Below are 6,278 nucleotides of genomic sequence, written 5' to 3' on the forward strand. Positions count from 1 at the left end.
GCATTTGAAGAATGTTTTCTATATATTTTTTTGAATATAAAATTGCGATTTTTCCCTTCGAAAAAAATCAATTTATTTGAGGGAGTTTATCTGAAAGTTTTCAAAACTAGTTGTGTTTCATTTGCATGCAGGACATACCTTGGCAATTTTTTGGTAGCTTCACATTCTTCTTCTTCTTTTATTCTTGTAATAAATGGGTTCTTTGACTAATATATGTCAAATATGTAGAACTAGGACACTTTTTACAAAATAAAGTGGGATGACCTGCACTGAGAATGAAAGAACACACAACATTGTAGAGAGAACACAATATACTGAATCAAAAGCAGCATATTATAATGAAAACTAAATTATTTTAATGAATCGAATGGTGAAAACACTGCAACACACACAGCAATACATAATGGCTAGTATTATTGCTTGAAAATGCACAACTTATTTTGCATTTTCACGGGTTTTCTTCTTTCACCAAGAGGGCAAAAAATTCTTGGACTTTGGTGACAGTTATAGGTTGTGAGGTCATGCATCTTGTTCTTTCTTGCTTGAGCATCTTTATATCATCATCTGGGGTAAGACTGAAGATGTAAAGGGGGTTGTATTGGCTTGATGGAGGAGCTTCTATGTATTTGGAGGTGTATTTCACCTTTGAAGAGGTCTTTTGGGATAAAGACACATTGTTGGAAGTGCGTTTCACATATTTGGAGGCATATTTCACTTTTTAGGTCCTGTCAAATGCACATTACTTGATGCATTTTTACATATTTGGAGCCATTTTTCACCTTTGAGGAGGACTTTGGGGTAAGAACACTTTCTTTGAGGCATTTTCTACATATTTGGAGGAGAGCTCTTTACATGAGAAGATCCCCATGGTTAAATATTTAAATGAAGAATAAATGCATGTTTTAAGAGGATCTCATAGAATAGAAAGATGAAAAGTGGCAATATGGAGGATTCTTTTTTTTTTTTTCACCAAAACGGGTATGTTTTATTAGTATGAGAAATAGATTGGGCTCACGCCAGCGCAGCCATTTTTACATTGCATCCATTTTTGTTTCTTATGCTGATTCTACAATCAGGACCTCATGGGTTACAGGGATGATAAGAGCTTTCGCCATTTATGAGGAGTTGTCCTTTCCCCAGCTTGCAGCCTTTGTTTGCCATCAAGTCTGCTTCACTGTTCAGGCTTCTGAGAATGTGAAAGAATTTGTAAGAGGCAAAGTCGAGCAGGACGCTCTTTAGTCTGTTTAGAGATTTATTGAGGCCAGCGTTGTTGAACAGGTTGCCTGTATTTAAATTCTTTATTAAGATCTCTGAGTCTCCAAATGCTTGGATTTCTTTGTCGCCTCTGTCTCTAGCTATTTGACAAGCTGTCAGGAGGGCTTGGATCTCTGCCTGATTGTTGGTTTTCTGCCCGATACCCCAGCTAAAGCTGTCCCTTTTAGTGCCATCCGGGGCATAGATGACCCCTCCGGCTCCTTCTGTCCCGGGGTTGCCTTTGGAGGCTCCGTAAAAAAAAATCGTGGTTATTTTTTGTTGCCGCCACCATTCATGAAAGTTAGATTCAGAGTCCCTTCTGCGCCAATCCGGATTCACTGAATGTCGAGCTGCTATCTGTTTCCAAGGTTGAGGGGATAGGGGGCCCAGCCACCTCTCTTCTTCAGGGAGGAGCAAGGAGTCTTCTGGAAAGTGTTGCTGTTGGACTGCTTCAAGTAGGAGGGATTTGGCCTTTGTCGCTGCCTTGAGAGGAGTTTGCTGCTTGCCATTGAATGTCAAGTCGTTTCGGGTCAGCCAGATCTGCCAGCAAACAAACTTGGGGATAGCATTCCAGACTTTTCTCCAGATGGACTTGCTTGGAATTTTGCTGGGGTAGCTTTGCTCCCATGAGTCGAAAAGGTCAGCAGCAGAGTTATAAGAGGGGGTTGGGGTATGCATCTCTTGAAGAATGAGACCCCAAACTTCTTTGGCAAATTGGCATTCCATAAAGAGATGTTGGGCTGTTTCTGAGCTCCTTCTGCACAACTCGCATCTATGCGGCCCTGCTATGCTTTTCTTCATCAAATTGTCTCCAGTTAGCAACTTGTTATGGACCAGCGTCCAGAAGAAAAAGTTAACTTTGGGGAGAGCTAATGGTTCCCATACTTTCTTCCAAAATTCTGGTGGTTTACTGCTGTTTCTATTGGTTTGAAGGGAACTGTAGGCTGCGGCTGTTGTGTAATTACCTGAGCGCCCCCATCCCCAGCTATCTTTTAGCTTTCTGTTCACTGGGGCTGCGTCTTCTAACAGGTCTTCTAAGACACTTTTCTGCTGATTTAAGCGCTCAGGAATCCCAAAGAAGTCCCAACTTTTCCAATTATCATGACAGTCCCAATTTGACAATTCGTAGAGACTTTTTACACCTGTGCGTTCTAGCCAGTTTTTTAACTCTGAGATTTCGGCACTGTACACACTGCGCATGAAGAAAGTCATAGTTTTGCTGCAGAGTTTCCATACCTGGGAGCATTGATTTGGATGCGCTGTCTGAATGTTTCTGAGATGGATGTTGTGCGCGTATTTAGTTTTCGGAGTGTTGCTGACGGGATGATTGGGCTCTTTGAAGAGTTTCCAAATTATCTTGCCTCCCAATGCCAAGTTCGCTGAAGCTGGGTCGCGAATTTGGAGGCCTCCTTCAGAGAATGGCCGCTTGACCACGTCCCATTTCACTAAATGGAGCTTGTTTTGATTTCCTTTCCCACCCTTCCAGAGGAATTCCCTGATGATTTTGGAGATTTGATCTGTTACGCTTTTGGGAGCGAGGAGGAAGGTTGCTTGATAGATAGGGAGTGCCGATAGGACGGTCTTAATCAGGATGAGTTTGCCTGCTTTTGTGAGCCAGTGTCCTCCCCATCCTGTGATTTTAGTTTTTATTTTGCTGATGATTCCAGTCCACAACGACCTCTTGTTGACACCATTTGTAATGGGGAGGCCAAGGTAATTGAACTTTTCCCATTGAGCGTGGCCTTTGAAGCCTAACATGTTGGAGATGCTTGAGAGTTCCTGCTGCCCAATGTTCCATCCGTAGACCTCACTTTTATTCCTGTTGATAGAAGCACCCGAGACCCTGCAATAGCAATTGAGAACAGAATCAAAGGATTTGGCTATTCTGACTGTGGCTCCTCCCAAGAGGAGGGAGTCATCCGCGAAAAGAGCATGGTTAAGGGCAGGGGAGGATAGAGAGGGTTTGAGGCCAGGGAGGGAGCCTGAGGCCTTTTCTGCAGCAAGCTTTCTACTGAGGGAGTCTGCCAGCAGGATGTAAAGAAAGGGAGAGAGCGGGCATCCTTGCCTGAGGCCTCTCTGGGCTTGAAAAAAGGAGGAGGGACGGCCATTAACTAGAGGGGCTATCCAGGGGTTGTGGGTGCAGGCAGAGATAAGATTGACAAAGTGCGGGGAGAAGCCGAAGGAGAGGAGGACTTTATAGAGGAAGGGACGGTTGACACGGTCAAAGGCATTGGCCATGTCCAGTTTTATCAGCATGCCTTTTTCTTTGCGCTGGTTGCTTGAGTGGATAATCTCCTGCACCTGGATGACATTGTCTAAAATGTGCCTGCCTTCTACAAAGCCACCTTGATTGTTAGATATCAGCTTGTTAAGCAGTGGCTTGATCCTGTTGGCTAGCAGCTTCGCCAGAATTTTGTATGAGACATTACAAAGCGAAATTGGCCTGAATCTGGAGAAAGTTTCTGGGTTGGTTTCTTTAGGGATGAGGGCGAGGTAAGTGGAGTTGGTTCCTCCCCCTACCTTGGCTTTTCCCATGAAACCTTTCACCATTTTTAGCAGATCGATTTTAATAATGTCCCAGCAGCACTTGTAAAAGTGGGTGGTGAATCCGTCTGGCCCCGGGGCCTTGTCCGGATCCATAGACCAGATGACATTGCTGACTTCTTCTTCGGTGATGGGGCTGATAAGGGCGAAGTTGTCTTCAGGGCTGACCAGGTGAGGGATGTTGGAAAGGAGGTCAGCTGTTTCCTCCTCATTTGTGTGATTGTCTGCAGCGTAGAGCTGTCTGAAATGGTCAACGACTGCTTCTTTTATCTGACTGAACCCTTTGCAGATCTGCCCCTCAGTAGTTGTTATTTCAGAGATATGGTTTCTGGAGAGTCTTGCTCGATATTGGCGGTGAAAGAACGTGGTGTTCCGGTCGCCTGCTTTCAGCCACAAACTTCGGGACTTAGTTCGCCAGTATTCTTCCTCCCTCCGGAAAGATCGATATGTTGAGCATTGATTTTTGACTTCTTTGTCAAGGAGCATTGGGGTTATTTCTCCTTCTTCCATTTCTGCTTGCAGGGCCTCCAAGAGCTGTACATTTTCTTTTCTCTCATTGGTTGGATTTGGGACAGGTTTTTTAATCCAATCCTTCAAGGCTTGCTTTGTGGCTTTGAGCTTTTGTTCCCATACATAGCTGGAGGATCCTGTGACAGGTTTTGCCCATGCGGTTTTCACTGTTTCTATAAAGCCTTCCCTTTCTATCCAAAGAGAGCTGAATCGAAAGGGGATTGGGCCGAGGTTTTCTTCTTCTTCCAGGATTAGCTGGATGGGCTTATGATCTGAAGTCAGCTTGGGCAATATTTTGGTGGTGATTATCTTCTTATGCATCATCAGAGTGCCTTGGACTAGAAAACGATCCAGTCGAGCAGCGATATGATCCTCACCAACTCTGTTGTTGGACCAAGTGAAGGACCCTTTGACCGGAGCGAAATCAAGGAGATCCCACTGCTGGGTGAGGTCTTCCACTATGGGGAGCATGGGGTCTCTGTTGTTAGTGCCTCCCTTTTTTTCTTTTGCTGTTAAAACTATATTTAGATCCCCAGCAAGAATAATGTTATTGGGAGAGTGCTGCTCAAGGAATTCGGTGAGAGATTTCCAGCAGTCCCTTTTTTCTGAGTACAAAACAGGTACATAGAGGTTGAAAAGAGAGAAGGTTAACTTACTTGTGCAGTGCGTAAGTTCCGTGTAGATCCAATGCTGGGTCTCATGGTATTTGTTCAGCTGGAAGAGGTCTTCTGTCCAGAGAGTTGCCAACCCTCCAGATGATCCTCTTGCGCTTACTGCTATTCCTGTGCTTTTCTTCCATTTCTTCTTGTTGATGTCTAGCAGGGCTTTCCCCTCTATTTTGGTCTCTTGGAGCATTAGAATGTCTGAGGGTTCTATTTTAAGTAGATCCTTGACCGCTTCTGCTTTCGAGGGGTTTCCCAGACCTCTACAGTTCCAAGAGATGAGGCGCATTATTTACCAGGGGTGGGGTGGGATCCCCCCTTTGGGGGCCTGTTCCTGTGGTTTCTCCCGATTGACATTTCTATTGTAGGCTGGCTCCCTTGAGTTTTGAGCCTTTCCGCCTCCTCTTCCCTTGCTTCTCAGCGAGATTTCCTTCCGACTTTTCTTGTAGGTTGCTCGAAGGTTTCCTCATCCGAGGAATCAGAGCTTTCGACTGGTTTTTTCCTTGCTACTTCTGTGTATGAAGGGTTGGAGGGGCTTCTTTGGGGGGCTTCCATGTGTTCCGTTTCTGCATCTTCTGTGTTGTTGCTGGGAGGGTCGATCTGGTCCACATTTTCTGGGGTTGCTGTGACTGTCGTGTTCTGGATCTTTCCTTTGTCATTTAAGTTCTTTTCTTGAGTGGGGTTGGAGCTGCTTGGAGTCTCTTTCTGGGTGCCTTTCCCGTTTCCTTTCTTCTGATTAGTGGGTTTTTGTACTTGGATCCATTGCTCGCCATTCTGTTTGTCTTATTGCTCTTCAGACTTCTTCTTACAATATTTGGCGAAATGCCCGTATTCATGGCAGTGTCTGCATTTAAATGGCAGTTGTTCATAGTCTAGCTCTTGGATGTGCGTCCAGCCTGCGACTGTGAGTTTTATGGCTTCCGGCAAGCCCTCTTCCAGATCGACTTCGACACAGATACGTGCACATGAGTATTGGTCTTTCCTTGCCGCCTGGTCTATGTATTTCCCTAGTCCATTGCCGATGATCTGGAGTGACTTCTGGTTCCAACAGTGTAAGGGAAGGTGAGGTAGCCGCACCCACACCGGTACAGCTGAAGGGACATCCTGGGTTGGATCAAAGTCTAGTGACCATTTATTTAAGTATAGACCTTGGGGGCCCATAAAATAAGGTCCGTTTCTGAAGATTAGGCTTCTGTCCTCTGCACTTTCAAAAACAAAGATGAAAAAACCTTTGCCTACGAAGTAGCTTTTTATGCCTTCTTTGATTAACGGCTTCCAGTTCCTTTGTGTCCAGTCCTCCACTGACTT

Source organism: Pinus tabuliformis, chromosome 7, assembly GCF_031772625.1.
Source record: "Pinus tabuliformis cultivar Carrire ecotype Pingquan chromosome 7, CPIR1, whole genome shotgun sequence".
Taxonomy (NCBI): domain Eukaryota; kingdom Viridiplantae; phylum Streptophyta; class Pinopsida; order Pinales; family Pinaceae; genus Pinus; species Pinus tabuliformis.